At 39.2% G+C, this 16,118-nt stretch overlaps 1 long non-coding RNA gene across 3 annotated transcripts in view; it reads right to left on the bottom strand.

The window, feature by feature from the left end:
- LOC137049679 (uncharacterized) overlaps positions 1-16,118 on the bottom strand; it is a 59,913-nt gene that overhangs the window by 4,500 nt on the left and 39,295 nt on the right. For all 3 annotated transcript variants that reach the window (XR_010899681.1, XR_010899680.1, XR_010899679.1), the window contains 2 exons: positions 15,155-15,310; positions 2,243-2,284 (listed from right to left, as the gene is read on the bottom strand). This is a non-coding gene — a long non-coding RNA (uncharacterized lncRNA). The remainder of the gene's footprint in view (positions 1-2,242; positions 2,285-15,154; positions 15,311-16,118) is intronic.

The following is a 16,118-nucleotide window of genomic DNA, read 5'->3' as shown; positions in this document are numbered from 1 at the left end:
TTTTACAAGAAGTGACAGTTAACTGTCTTCTATTAACCAGCACTATCTTTGGTGTTCAGTTTTGTCACTTTAATTGGAACAAAAATATCATCTTGTATAACATACACTATTCAGAATAGCACAACACTAGCAGCCTGTGACGCTTATTAAAAGCTATTCTGAATTCTTTTTTACAGCTAGATATTACTAAAATGGCTGGTCTGAGAAATCACACCTGTGTCTATCAGCACTAAGCTCTGTAAATGGCAACTAACAATGTGACCGTGGTCCACTGAGAAACCACAACTAGCGGCATGAGTTTAGGGCTACCTGTTTTCAGACAATGGCAAATGGAGGAAGCATTTCGGAAGCTTTATTTAATTCGGAACGATTACTTCTGCAATTCCATATAATGCCACTAGAAGTGCAGAAAATGGCTACATAGCTTTTAAAGATATTTGTCTGAACAAATATTATATATGTAGGCCCAGATGAAATCTTTGGACTCTCATATTTTCTGTGTTGATTTTGAGGGAAAATATGTAGAATTCTAGAGAATGGATTTGGCACATGGTAAAATGTGGACTCAGCGATAGTTCCTTTTAGAGGACATTATTTTTTCCTTTTCTTTTTTTTTAAAGGGGGGGCGAAACACTCAGTTTCAGTCAGTGTCATGTCAATCTTGAGTACCTATAGAGTAGCATTGCATCCTGCATATCTCCGAAAAGTCTTTATTTTTTTAATAATTATATAAGAAAGATGCGCTGTTCCGAGTCTTTCCGAAAAAAGCCGAGCGGGTGGGGGCGTATCGTGTGAGCGGAGCTAAATAATGACGTGTGCAGCAGCGCGCTGTGTGTTGAGTCGAGTGCGTCATCCCTAACAGCGGGAAAAAAACTTTATTCAAAATAAAAATATGGCTTTTAATCAGATACAGCCATACATCTATGATCCGGAATCAGACCCAGAGGCTGCAGTTGAACAGGAGCAGCAGCAAAAACGACTAGAGCAGGACGTCTCTATGTGGTACAAGTTATACACTAACTATATAATATGCTTAGCGGCTTGTGTTATTTACATATTTATACTTGAATTATATCGTCGTATTTTTGTCTTTGAAGGTGTACATGTGGGAAGTGCAGTTGTGCACGTGTGTTTGTGTGTTTACGCGTGGTTTGTGTAGACAGTAAGCGGACTAAAAAAAACACAGACATTTGAAGCAGTCTCACTCACCCTTCTAACGTTGGGACTGCTCCATCATTCAGCATTAGGCGATTGGGAAAATCCGGCGTCGAGCTGGGCCTTGTTTATGAAACAGTCGGCACCGAAATGCAGCGAACAGATATAAACATTCGCGCAACTCAGTTGCTGATCCGGAAAAGCAAATTACATCCACTGTTGCCTTAACGCGGGGTTTTGGGGAATCTGTGCAGGACTGTCTTGGTCTGGCACCACCTATCCAGCATCCTACAAGCCAGCGCTTTGATGGGCGTAGGCTGTTGCTTTCGCTCTCTCCCTCGCTCTCTCTCACGCGCTTCCGGTAGAATTGTCCGTAAGGCCCATACAAGGAAATTCCGCCCCCATTAACATCAAAGGGGACGCATGATCTCAAAAAACTTGCCGAAACTTATGACTAACCGGAAGTAGTATTTTTGACAAAGAAATACTCCCATCAAACGTCCACCTTAACTTTTGAAACTTTGTCTATGTTTAGTATGGGATTCCAAGTCTTTAACAGTGTAAAAAGATCAGTATGCATGAAACAGCATTTCACCCCCCCCTTTAAACTAGGGTCTGCAAAAATGATAAGATGATTAAAATATATGTTTTTTTTATGTATTTTTAGTGCTGTCAATGCGTTCAAGTAAGTTTGTAGCATTCTGCTGTGATATTTATTGCGAAAAGCGTTTTGTAAATAATTTGGCAGAAACACTGTTAACTTAAAAACGTAGCTGAACAATATTTTTGTAATCTTTCAGTTTTAGTACAATTATATAATATATTATACAAAACATTATTTTGAAAATAAGAACTTCAAAATATAGCATTGCCTTTTTTCTCGAACAGCATAAAAGGGTCTTTGTATACGTAAATGTGCTGTGTACTTTGTCATCATATTTGGGGTCAAAATGTAATACATTAAAATGTTGGAAAAGGTCCACATTTAATTGAAATCAAGTTCTGTGAGCAGAAATTTCATGTAAGCATACCCCTAAAACACATCCTAATAGTTCTGTTGATTGTAATTACTGACAGCTCAACTTACCAGATCCATTTAGAACAGCAGGTGTCGAACTTTTTTGAACTTCTGAAAGCAAACAGAAGAGGGCAGTGTTTCAGTACAGCTCATTAAGACGCAAATAACCAGCAAAAATAGGGCAGCAGAGCTGAAGGGACTGCTGCCAATTCAGTGAATACACAAACACACATGTGAGTCCTGCTCTCTGGTGTGTGTGTGAAAAGCCCACCATGGAGGTGTTGTTCTTTGCGCCCTGTCACTCTACTTCCTGCTCTATTCAATCCCAGGAAGTGACACGCAGAAGACAGAAACTCGCTCGTGTGCGCACACACATACACACAGAAACTCACAGAAATGAATGGACTGCATGCATGATTGCCCGTTGCTACCAGTGATGACATCACCCCTCCCGCCCGTTGCCTCCTTGGCCTAATTTTTTAAACAGAGAATGACAAGACCTCCTATTTTATGTAACAACCTGCTTTGAGCACTCCTTCAGTCTCGGTTGTCCGCTCAACATGTCTTTCTCTTTTGTCAGTTTATATTGTACTAGCCGAGCCTTGCCGTCAAGAAGGACAGCTAAATGTTTTCTTGTCTGCGAGTGCATGTTGGTGAACAGAAACAACACTCCTCTTTGGTGGCTTGGATCGAGTGAGCTCTGTAATGACGTGGCCCAGAAGTGATTAGTCTGTCCAGACACATGAGTGTTTCTCACTGCTGTATCGGTTAGAGAGGCGGCGTGACGCTTCTTTATATTGATTATATTGACTGTGTCAAGTGAAATTCAGCAGCTGAAGGAAACATTCTGACCTAATCTGACCCTTAAACAGAGAATTCATCCAGAAATTAAAATTCTGAACTTTCCCTTTAAAGCCTGACATGTTAATATTTTTTTTTAAATGGAACCATTTCAAATTATTACAAAAAGAATACAAAGCAAAAGTAGGAGTATGTTTTATGTATCATATTACATCAGACTTTTATGGCCCATGATATAATAAAAAAATGGAGCTTGCACTTTTTAATTTAATTTAAAGACTCCCTGTGGTGAAAATCAGGTTTTTAATGTTGTTTATTTATGTGGTATTTTTAATATGCTTAAAGACAAACCATGAGCAAATTCATAAGTCAACAGCATTCCTGAGTATTTTCTACTTAAAACTGACAAAAACCGATGTAGTGGTTGTCACAAACTTGTCACCAATAACGTCAATGTGTGGATGGGCTTTAACATATCATTAACTATGACTATGACCGCTCTAAAGTCAAGGGCAGTCAGGTTATATTTTTCTGTTGATATGAAAACTTGTAGCCTGGATGCTGGCAGAACTTAGCCTGAGGTCTGAGGTCGGGAAGTTCGGTCTGGACTTGATCCCATGTGAAGCAACTATGCCCGAACAGGAGCTGTTCGGATCTAATTGTCAGCCAAATCGTCAGCAAAGAGCACTTGGGCTGAATTCGTTCTAATCCTAAATGGAGAACTTGTTCGTATATGCATTCACCTTTACTATATCTCTCAAAAATGATGATCGTGTGGGTAAGTCCTCTGTGTGTCCTGAAATTCTTTTTTTTAACAATGCCGGCAAAGATCGTTTACACTCATCTTCTTCTTCCAGCGTGCGTGCAGTTGAGTTCTTTTGACAACTATGCGTCAGGGTTGATCAAGTCAACGTGGTTGACTTGGTTCAGTTGAAATGCCCCATAATCACAGCCCAATAGAGCAGCATCTGACTCATATTCTGACTACAATCGGAGCATGACGACCGGTACATTTAGCAATTTTGCAGGTAAATTATGTATATGATGTATATTACAATGTTATAATGAACTATGCCTTTCTCCACTGACGTTTTATGATGGTCAACATATTATTAGCATAGTCAAGCAAAAGGCTAATCATATTAATTACTGTTATGTGTCTGACGTTGTAGAGAGCATTACATGAAACGCATTACCATTCTGATACATCGACTTGTTGTATACACACGCCTGTATAGTTTACTCTTCCACTTCTTCTTCTAAATCAGTTACTGGTTCAAACAAATATGACTGAATTAAACCAGTATTTCCACTTGTCCTTGTGCAGCGTTTACTACAGTAAAGTTGAGCGAGAGGATCTCTGAGCCGGTGTGAGTGGAAGCAGGGCTAATCTGCACCTGTGTATACTAAATGAAACAAGGGTGTAGAGTTCCATTCAAGATATTTTAAGGCATGAACTTTTAAAGGGTTCTAAAGGATATAATTATATACAGGGGGACTTTAAAGACCCAAACAGTTCAAGAATAGGCAATCATTTATATGGCCAAAAAGTATTTATATATACATTTTATATACAAATATCGGTAGTATCTTCATCTCTCAGTAATGTCTTAGTAAGATTAAATTTAAATGTTTATTTTTATTATCAAAGTTTTGCATTTTTAATTGTGGGGGGCAAAATGCAATGCAAATAAATTCAATGATGATTGAGAGATAATACTTTCCTCAAAAGCCTGTTGAATTATATCTGATTAATTTCAACATGATAGCCTACTCATTTATCTTTTTTTTTTTTTTTTTTTTTTTTTGAAAAATCAAGTAAATCTAAGTTGCTTCAGACCAGTAAACGTTCACCTTAAAATATTACTAACAAAAGATATTAAGTTTTATTTTAAACGACTATGGATTTCACTGCAAAAAGACATGTATCACAACCCACAACTTTGTCCTTTTTTTTTTTTTTTTTTTTACAACTAAAAGGCATTTTAATTGTGTGCAACAGGTTTTTCAAGTGTTGGTCATGTTGAGGCCTTAGAAATTCATGTGTCAAATGAACAAAATCAAGATCTTGAAATAGAACATAATAGGTCCCTCTTTAAAACTCCCAGCACATATCACCAATCCCTCTTTATTTTCAACCACCAACTCTATGCTTGAATCTTTTTTTCTTGTTGTATCCCATTTAACTTACGTCAGACAAATGCATCAGACAATGGGTTGTTGACTTTCAAAAATACTTGTGTTGTATATTACATAATGACTTGGATAAAATCAGTTTATCTTAATCTTGGTCTGACATTTTTAACAGTGTGCTATATGCATTAAAGAGACTGTGGTTTGAGAACTAAAGGCTGATGGGGCAAAACAGTCAGAAAAAGCAAGCACTTCAGAATGTGCGTCAAAGCAGGTTTTAGAACGGCATGACAATCTGCCCATCACTTTTTTTTTTTTATTACTAAACGTATGCAGCATACGTGCACACATACATCGGTGTAGTTGTTTTTTCCTCCAACAAATGCTAGAAACCCAACAATGCATGCTGCCCATAGAAACTCATCATCACCTCAATTAGTCCCCCCACATTATTCACCAGCATAAATAAGGGCTTCAGCAAACACTCTGCTGCTGTGACACCAATAGATACTAGTATAGTCATTCCTTATTACCACAAACTCTATTGCTCAGTCCGTTTATTCATCGGACAAGCAGTTTACCCCATTTAAAGAATCTATGCTGGTCTGATGTTGGGTTGTGAGTGAGAAAGATGATGCAAGGATGTACGTAGTTTTACCTGATGAGTCAGATGTGAATCATAGCAGGCAGGTGTGTTTTATTTTAATCTTGTCAGTGGCCAACTATGACACACGTACACAAACACAGTTATGACTCAGATCCACAAAAGTGCACACCACTTTACTGATCTCAGAGCAGTAACTAATTCCTATAAACGGTTCCTCAAAGATCAATAATTAAACAGAACAGTTCCAGGAACAGAAGCCAACATGGACAACACATTTCACAGCATGGTCAAATATTAGTTACCTACATCCTAATTATTTATAGTCCACCTTTTATGCTTTTTCAATATTACCTTTCATGCAGTGTGTAATAAAGCTGGTTATGAATGTCGTGTTAGTCAAGTCAGCGTTATTTGTGGTGATAAAATGGTGAGTGTGTTAACCTGATTGTCAACTCCGAATCTGTTTATTTCAGTAAAGACTTCTGTGCAACATTTATGAAATGTACTCTAACCAACTTTTGGTCATGTTTGTCTCAGCAATGGCCTACTGACCTAACTCATAAACATTATGGGAAATGCGCTAGCCACTTTCAAGTTCATAAGTAAATTGTGCAAGCTTATTTTGTCCATTAGATCAGAAGATCTGAAAAAGATCATTACATAGACCCTCCCCTCGAAGAAATCAGGGCAGAAGTGATTAAAAGTGGACAGATGAATTAAAACACCAGGTGGAAATGGTTATGTGTCTACCTAATCTACTTGTGATCCGATTGACAAATGCATTATGAGTAAATGGGCCTTAAGCTGGGCACACACCGATTTATAATAGTCCTTTACAATAGTTGCTTGTCAGACTGTACGAACATGATACTTATGTCACACTCTGGGATCTCAGCTGTCATTAATGTCGACTGTACGACAGTCCTGACATGTTAAAAACGGATGCAAGTGGACTGAAATGGTGGCTAACAAAGAAATATCTAGTGTTCGTTTTATCATGGCTCGTCTTGAAAAAAACAAACAAGTCAATTTAACGATCATCGTGAAAGTGGGTGTGACTGTTAATCGACATTAATCGGCTGTCAGAGAACATGTCAAACTAACAGCCCAGATTTTAGCCTAGGATCAGAGGAATCTTTTACGATTGTCAAAATTTGACTCGGATGACCAAATCGTGGCCAGTGTGAACCCGCCTTAGGAGAGACTGAATCCTTTATTGAGACGTTTCATACTCGGAGAAAAGAGGTAATGTCCAACGTTATTAAATTACAGTATTTTTACCTTGGAATCACCCAGAAACTTTGCTGGCAACCTATTGTTGGAATTGCATTGCAGGAATGTTTAAAGTAGTATAATAGGGGCACTTTAAACATCCTCTGTGTGGCATGACTGCACACCGCACTCATGTATATCTTATAGAGAGATACACATGAGTGCAGCAGGATTCAGTCTGTAAAGACTTTGCGATTAAAAGAACAGCATGAGGCAGTGCCGTGAGGATAGATGGTTTTAACGCTGCTGTGTGTGTGTAAGAGCGAGCAAGTCCCAGAAGTTAATGCAGATCAGTCAATAGAGTTCAGCATGGTGTTAATATGGCTTAGCATGCTCTCTTGAGTTCATGCATAGGGCATGGAGAGTGATGGCTATAATGGCAGCAGGTCGCACACTCATTCTCTCTTTTTTCCTTTCTTTAATTAGAAAGTACTCTAAAGGAGACTGCCACCTATTTATAAATCAAAGCTGAAAAGTGGTGCTTCTGTGTGAGATTTATTAAATCCACTCAATGCAACAACTCTAAAGCTACAAGAAAATTAAATATGTATAAAGTTTGGTCATAAAAAGTCTTTTGTTAGTTAGATCTTAGACCAATTAAGTATCATTTAAATTTTTTAGTACACATTTTCAGAATCCTAACAGTCTTGATTTATTCCTAGGTAAAAATGTTGAATCTCAGATTTTCAATGTGCTCTCAGACTTTTGGATCTTCCCTGTATATATTTTTATAGATGCAGTATTTGTACATAAATACTCATGCAAACAGGCGCCCACACACCGCTATACATAACACGACACATTTCTTTCATAATAACCAAATATATATTTCCCCCTCTTCAGCTCCTGGCATTATCCACAGCCATTTTGGCAGTGCATCGTCCCAAATCATGCTCTTGGTGCGCAAGTTCTCTGGAATTCTTGGACATTTCGTGGGGAATTTCAGACATCTGGCTGTTCCTTTTGATCTATTTACAGGAAGAGGCTGAACTTTGGCCCACTTGTACACGCGCAGTGTGACATAGCCACAGGAGAATGTTCCTTTCTGGGCAAAAACAGATAAACACCCTTGACAACCCTATCAGAAAAGTGGGCCAAATTTAGAGCCTGAGTAAATACACAGCGTAAACAGAGTGGAATAATAGAAAAATGGGGAGAATGAGGATAATAAGCAAGAGTTTCCAGGAACCATATTTGAAATGTCAAGGACTATCTGCTCATGTTCCTTTTTGGCACTAACACACACACGTAGACTTAATCTAAATGCTTCAGTGATGTGCGGTATGACGTTAAAAGGAAGTGATACTAACTCAAGGAGCCTTTTTCTTATAGCTTGCAATAATGTGCTAGTTTATTTTTGGTATACCTCTTCCGCTGAACCTATGTATAGCAACACCTGACACATAAGTGATTTTACCAAGTGGCTTTTGACAAAGGAGGAAGAAAATTACAGTGACCTGCAACTACAAATTCCCAGGGTATCTTGAACTAAATGAGCTGTTCTGAGAAGCGTTCCCGGGAAACCCGGCCTGCGCTCATCTGGAATGGCCTTGCCAACAGAAATACCACTGCGCAAATCAGTAATTTTACATTTCCTAATGGCATAGTGTGAAGCTTATTACGCATGTCTGCTCTCTGATAACCTCTAAACTGCCATTACCTGCACTCGCACGAAACATGCGGTAACCCTCATGCAGAGCTCAGCAAGTCAGCAGTCGTTTATCAGACACTTTTTGGTTAGGTGCGATAAATGATGATCTTGTATCTTATAATCTTGCAAACATACCATTCAACACTTTCTCTAAACGTAATCAGTGTGAGAAGAGAATAGAACTGAAAAATGCATTGGCGTAGCCTCTTTAAGTGAAAAAGGCTGCTCTGTAAATGTATCGCGTTAAACAGTTCACATTAATCGAAGAAATTACATTTTCCCTGTAAATCCGACATTTAAAATCAATGACGTGCTGTGTGAATGCATCATGCTAAGATGAAATGTATAGTAGTAAATGCTAAAGAGTTTTGAGAACCATGGCAGGTAGGAAGATTGTCATGGTATATGGAGCTCCTAAAAGGACATAGTCATATGACTCATATAAACTAAAGTTCACCCCCCCCCCCCCCCCCCAGCCAAAAACTTTGCTGGCAAACTCGTGAAATTATAATAAATCAGTGCTATTGCGTTCACTCACATAAATTTCACATTAAACCACTACACCCTATAGGATGTGGGTTGAGGGGCTGTGAAAAAGCACAAACGAAACACTATGTGCAACGATTGTCACGTTTATATTTAAATTAACACTGATTTCTGAGAAATGACACATTCCTGTCTGAAGGAATGGCTTCTTGGAAGTCTCATAGCCCCTAATATAACTGTACTGTATGCATAATTGAATAAATAACATGAGTCTTAACTGACTCATGTCTAGCCGTCGGCTACGGCTCACGTGACTCACCACTCCCGCAGCAAACCGTAGGGATCTCTTACCCCCCTCTCCCTGGGTTTACAGTGCACATTTGTTCTTCATTTCACTGCACTTGCGCTGAAGCGCACTTCCTCTGACTCACGCCGCAAACAGGCCTTAAATCAGATCATCTGTCAGAGGGTCCATCTGCGGCGATTAACAGCAAAGGAAAAAAATAACTCTGCCGCAGTGGCCTGCATGTTGTTCACGCAGTCTTTGCTTTGATGACTTGTCAGCGGCACAGGGTCAGCCTTCCAGCTAACCACAGGAGCGAGTCATAAGGCACAGATCTCTTAACAGAGGGCCCGAAGCCAAGACTGCTTCCCAAAACTGATGTGCTTGAGACAGAAAAAAACACTTTACAGTAAACGTGACTCTAGTTCCCAGAAACTTACTGTGGGGCCCGGGTGACGTTACAGTCCAGCACACACAAAAGAAACAGTCTACTAGGAATTGCATTGTGTGAGGTGTGATTAAACTAAGTCAAGCTAATTATTGTGTAAGGACCCAAACAAACCAATGTCTGCTTTTGTATTTAATAGCTAATAATTCAAGTTTTCACACATCAACCCACCTTTAAAATCTTTGCATTCAGACAGATGATGGATACTGTAGACATGGATGGATAGACAGATACAGCAGACAGAAAAATAGATAAATGGGGACAGACAGATAAATTGACAGATGAATAGATCCATGGATACTGTAAATTAATAAGCTGATAGACAGATAGATGGATAAATGGTTGGTGTAGATTGATAGACAGTGAATAGATACTGTAGATAGAGGGACAGACAGATTGACGTATGGATAGACAGATGGAAAGATGGATGGATAAATTAATACTAAACATAGATGCAACCGGTGGCTTTAAAATACCATTACATTTTAGTAGAGGGATATTTGCTTTCCCTTTCCTAATATATTTCCTGTTCAATTTCTTTAAAGGTCCCATCATGGCATGAAATTTTCTTTTTATAAGGTTTTTCAACATTAATATGAGTTCCCCTAGCCTGAATATTATCCCCAAGTGGCAAGAAATTTTGATCGGTGTAAACCTAGCTGTCTAGCTAGGAGTTCTTAGCTGTCTTTCTCTGCCTTTGAGAAACTGAGAGCTCAGAAGAGCTGATTTTGAATTCTCCTGTTACGACGTCATACCAGGAACGGTTACCTCCCCTTCCTCTGCTTTTTTCATTAATGCCTGATCTGGGATCAGTGAGTTCTGATGTGTAGCTAATCATTCAAGTTCACTCAGACTTTCTTTCTAAATCATTTAATACTGTTAGTCCCGCTGCTGGTCGTCTTGATGCATCAGTGAATCAAGCCAGTGACTAAAACAATCAACTTCACGTCATTTCTGTTAGTAGCATGATACAAATCTGTTAATAGTTAAATAATGTTCAGATCTGTCAATCACAGTGCACACTTGTCCAAACTACCGTTATTATGAATGACTGCACAATAGAAGCTCTTACTGTATTCATGTCGATGTCGTGTTTGTTGTTAGTTGTGGTGAAAGCATTTTGTGAGAGAAATAACGCTGCAAAGTTCACTCGAGTTTCTTCAGAGCTCTAAGACACAAACAAACTAAACTCGCACTCACAGCGCTCTCAACAACTCGGTACAATAACACTTTCTAAGCAATGTTTCCCCAGCTCTCCGTCTCTCTCTGCTTGCGCTTTACTAAACCACACCCCCTCCGAGACATAATCTATACTCATTTCAAATGCAAAGATATCAGCCAATCACAACAGTGGGTGTTTTCACTGCAGACACGCCCCTTGAAACCAAGCATTCAAGCCAGAGGGCTAATATCAGTATAGAAAAAATGCTTTTTATTTCTAAATTATAAAAAAAATTGATGTAAAAACCATAGTACCAATATAAGTGCACCTCAGGAAACATTTTGAAATAATAAAAAATCTTTTAAGGGTGCTTTCACACTGATTGACGGCAGAGTTGACATTTGTATGATGTGAACGCTGTACATGAGTCTGCTTTAAAAGGTTGTTTGGAGTCTGATTCATGTGAACTATTAATAATAAAAGAATGCTATTAGTGGTGTATGATTTGATTTGTTTGTGTGTTTCACTCATTGTCCTGGCTAGCGTGACTGATGTACTTCAAGCAGAGAGCATTCCTTAGAGCATTTTGCAGTACATTTACGGCGGATAGACCCAAGCTTTGAAAACCAAAAAAAATGGTTCAAAAACAAAACTATAAAAGTATTCTTTTATATTCCTTCTCGCTCCAGTTGTTACCAAGCAAAGAGGTAAACAGCTGCTGCTATGATGATGCAAACGCACCCTGGTACGGACCCATAGACAGTAAAAGAAATGGACAGAGCGTTCCCATAGACTTCAACGGCGGAAAATGAGGTCAATCAGAGGCACTCACTTCCTGATGGCTGAGCGAACTGCGCAGGCTGAGACTGAGCTTGACGACGTAGATGTGACGTAAGCAACCTGTTAATTAATATTTAACACATACTGCAATTAATTAATATTGAGATCTGAATACCCATAATACAATACATCTTTTCAGTTGTAAACTCTCATTGCGGAGTGCTTGAAACACTAAAACGTCTCTGACGTGATTATGCTGCTGGGTATTTTTGCGAATTAGGTTACCACCTACCTCATGTTACATTACGACTGCCTGATAACATCCCATGCAAGGATGAAACGAAATCAGCCAAGGATACACACTATCGGAGACATGCAATATAAATCCGAACGACTGCCTACACTGTTATTTTCTTATGGGTAATTGTAACCTGTCTTTTAACGATTAGACTGATGACTCCTCTGTGTTTTGAAATAGTCCTCCCCCTCGTTCTCCGGTCTGAGTGATATCTTTGAGTGCCAAGTCCTACAATGACGTCCTGCTTCAATGACTTCACAGATCTGACATCAATCAATCCATCAATAACACCACAAAACAGTCAGTTTTTCAATCTCTCCCAGTGATTAATGAATTAGTGGTGGTTTAATGATTGTGTAACGGTACATGTTTGAATTCAGGGTACTGATTGGTTGTGCTCTAGTTATAGGATTAAAAAAAACACATTTAATTAATTCAATACAATCCTGACAGTCTGAGGAGAGAGAGAGAGAGAGAGAGAGAGAGAGAGAGAGAGAGAGAAAGTGAGGGGGGGGGGTAGCTGTATTTCAGGGAGGAAACATTAATCTAGCTTTCATAAGAAAGTTCGGGCATCAAGCCAGCCACGGACTGCAGTATAATTCATTGTCCACTGGCACGTAATGTGCATGCTAAATCAATGTTTCCTTAATGTTATGAGAGGGCAAAGTCCTTCATTTTGGACCTTATCCAACGAGACTAGATCTGAGTAAAACACCGGCAAAATTTCGTATTATTTACAGGCTGAATTTTGTTACACACAAAGTACAAAAAAAAATGCTTTGGCAGTTGTTGTTTTTTTTGTTGTTGTTGTTGTTTTGCAGTTGTGATTCTGTTTCTAGCTCTAAAAATAGTCTGAGATGACATCATGGACTGATATGGCCTTTAAGAAAACAGTTTGAACAAATCAAACCCATTCTTGACCCAGCTACCTACTGACCTCCACAGAACAATGCACTTAAGAAATAAACACCACACTGGAAGTGTGCTGTAATAGGCACAACAACCCAAACGAGTGATTCAATGTGTGGCATTGCACTCAGTAGCCCCACCCATATTTAAATTTACTTGGTCCACATTATTTCGCCACACAACCGTATTAAACATCAAATTTGGCACTGGCTGTGAATGTTTCACATTAAATGAATTATATATATATATATTATATTTATTAAAATGTAAAATATTTTGTTGACTTGTGTACTTAAATTTTCCCAAATGTTTTAAGAAATATTAACAAGGACAAGGGCTGTGTCCGTGCATCGCCTATCAATGACATCATACCCATGTTCTATTTGTAGAAACCATGGAAACATCAAAGACGCTTTAATATATCATGTGTTTTATTAGACAGGTGAGCAACTGTTTGGATACATTCATCGACAAAAAATTATTCATTGTTATATAGCTCAACACAGTTAGTCTTATTGTTTAAATACAATTTTCTTGATTTACAGCGAGTACCATGTTTTACCATGCCTAATATCGATCTAGCTTACTGCAGTATGCATAAAGTGTCTTGTAGGCACTGAGTGAACAGAGAGAGTAGCATTATAACAAAACCTTCGACACACTCAACTGTATCTATTATGATAAAGCAGCGCTGCGTTACCCCACATCCGCATGAACGGAAGAAGCAGAAGCGCTTGTCTTCGGCATCATAAAAGCTCTGCGAAATCAAGGCGTCATCAAGCTACATCTTTTGTTTTGAATACACAACCTCTAGCGGCGAAAAATGACATATTGTGGCTTTAAATATAAAAATGTGTAAAATCAGTTCCACCAAGACCGTGCACATTCCCTAATACATACACACAGGGCAGTACAGATGCATTGTAGACACATTGTGTTCCGAATTCAGCTTTTTCAGGGGGATTACCTTACATACAAAGCCAAAGCCCGGAGGCATACCACACCAGAAACACTTCATAAAACCACACACACACGCTCATGTGTTTGCTCAGCCCAGCCATTGGCTGTTAAAGTAGTGATGTAATCATATCTTGTCACTTTCTCACAGCTCAAGTAGGAGAGGCCAGTCAAGTTCCTTCAAAGTTACTCAACTCCACATCGCAAAACATGTTTTCTCAAATCTTCCCGGGGGTATGATTTGTCTGCACGGCAGAGCACACACATTCACCGCTGTTTGCCCGGGAGCACATGGAAGAGAAGGCGTGACACACTGGCATATACGTCAGAAATACAGCTTCATCTTTCTCGTTGACACTTTTTCTCTCCGTTTTTTTTAAAGAGTATTTTTCTCGATTTATTCATCTCCATGTTAGGCCTGGCTTGCTTTTAAACCTCCACTGTTTCTGCTGTCACACACAAAAAAGCATACAGCCAGAGCAGGTATTCTCTCTACGTCAATGCACTGAAGACGTGGCACTGCAGCGGAATGGCTCACAGCTGCCCAGATTGAGTTACCTTCCTTTTGACGTACTTTCAGCTCTCAGTTTCTGTCCGTGTGTCTCTCTCTCACACATACATACACACATTTTGTGTTTGTTATGTCTGGCACACAATAGTTCCATAACCTTCTAGCTGCCTAGTAAAACAGATTTTTAGGGCATCATAATCATGTTCACAACCCAACTTGCGGAAATTAAAGGCAGCATCGCAAGTATCCTGTGAGAATAAGTCAATCCCAGAATGCAGTTCGGTATTCCGTCCCAAAAATTCCAAGATGGCGGGATAAGGAATGTATGCTTGATGTTTCATTTAAAATCAAAGCCTACCTTAAAACAGACTTTGTATTGTTATGTGCCATTAGCTTAGCACAATGTTAACGTCAAACTTCATTGGAATTGCATCTTTCTAGAACTATTTTGGCTAGTAAGCTGAGTTAATGCCCATGTAAATAATTTCAAATAAACCATTTATGAGGTTTTCATTCAATTAAGATGCTGTCTTGGAAATCGTCTGCGTAAGTAGCTCGCTATGTTTTGGGACAGACCTTGTGCCATTTCTCCCACACTTACACAAACACAAATGTTGCTACATCCACAAATGCACGTCATGGTTTCTAACAACAATACCTGTCATTTTAGGATTACATCTTACCTTAGCTTGGATAATATGCCCTTGGCAGCACTCATACACGCCGGTGGCCTCTTTCACTGGTCTTTCTGCATTTAATGACATACAGGCATCCTTCCAAAGCTCTGACCACCCCTTGATTTATAAGGCACCTGCCCCAGGACCACCAATACAGTTGCACTGTACAACAGAGAAAGAGAAATCACATTAACATCAGCCTCTATAACAGCATGGGTGTGTCCCTGTAAGCCCTCCCAATCTCACACTCTCTCTCTCACACACACACACACACACACACACACACACACACACACACACACACACACACACACACACACACACACACACACACACACACACACACACACACACACACACACACACACACACACACACAAAATGAAAAAGGAAGCACACACCCTTATAAAAGAAAATCTGAAACCTGGCTCTCCTATTAAGGGAGAGAAACTCTAGCTCTTGTCCTCTTGCTGGCACTGGTGGTGGTTTCGTCAGAACACAAACCCCCACGTACAATCCAAGAGTTCACAGTGTCAACATTACTATGAGACTATAGTCTGTGTGGGGTAATGGTGGGAGCTGGCTATGCAGGTGGGCAAATGAGGCTGATACTTCTCATAACGGTCACATTAGATATGACAGCAAAAGAAAAGCTAAATCTCTTTAACCCTATTGTGTCTCCAAGATAGCAATGAGATTACATAGAGCAAATGGAGACTTAATAGCCAAAAGGGACAGTTCACCCAAAAATTATATTTTGCTCACCCTCATGTAGGACTGACATTATTCTGTGAAACATTGTATTTTGAAAGTTAAAGGGGTCTAAAACAACACAGGACCCTAATAACTTTCATTGTATGGACAAAACCCGGAGACATTTATCATCTTACTTTTGGGTAAACTATCCCTTTAAATTTATCTGAGCTATTCTCCACAATCATTTTATATCAGTATAAATGTAATGTACGGC

The sequence above is a fragment of the Pseudorasbora parva genome, chromosome 20 (assembly GCF_024679245.1).
Source record: "Pseudorasbora parva isolate DD20220531a chromosome 20, ASM2467924v1, whole genome shotgun sequence".
Lineage (NCBI taxonomy): Eukaryota > Metazoa > Chordata > Actinopteri > Cypriniformes > Gobionidae > Pseudorasbora > Pseudorasbora parva.
This window is presented reverse-complemented; position numbering and strand designations above follow the sequence as displayed.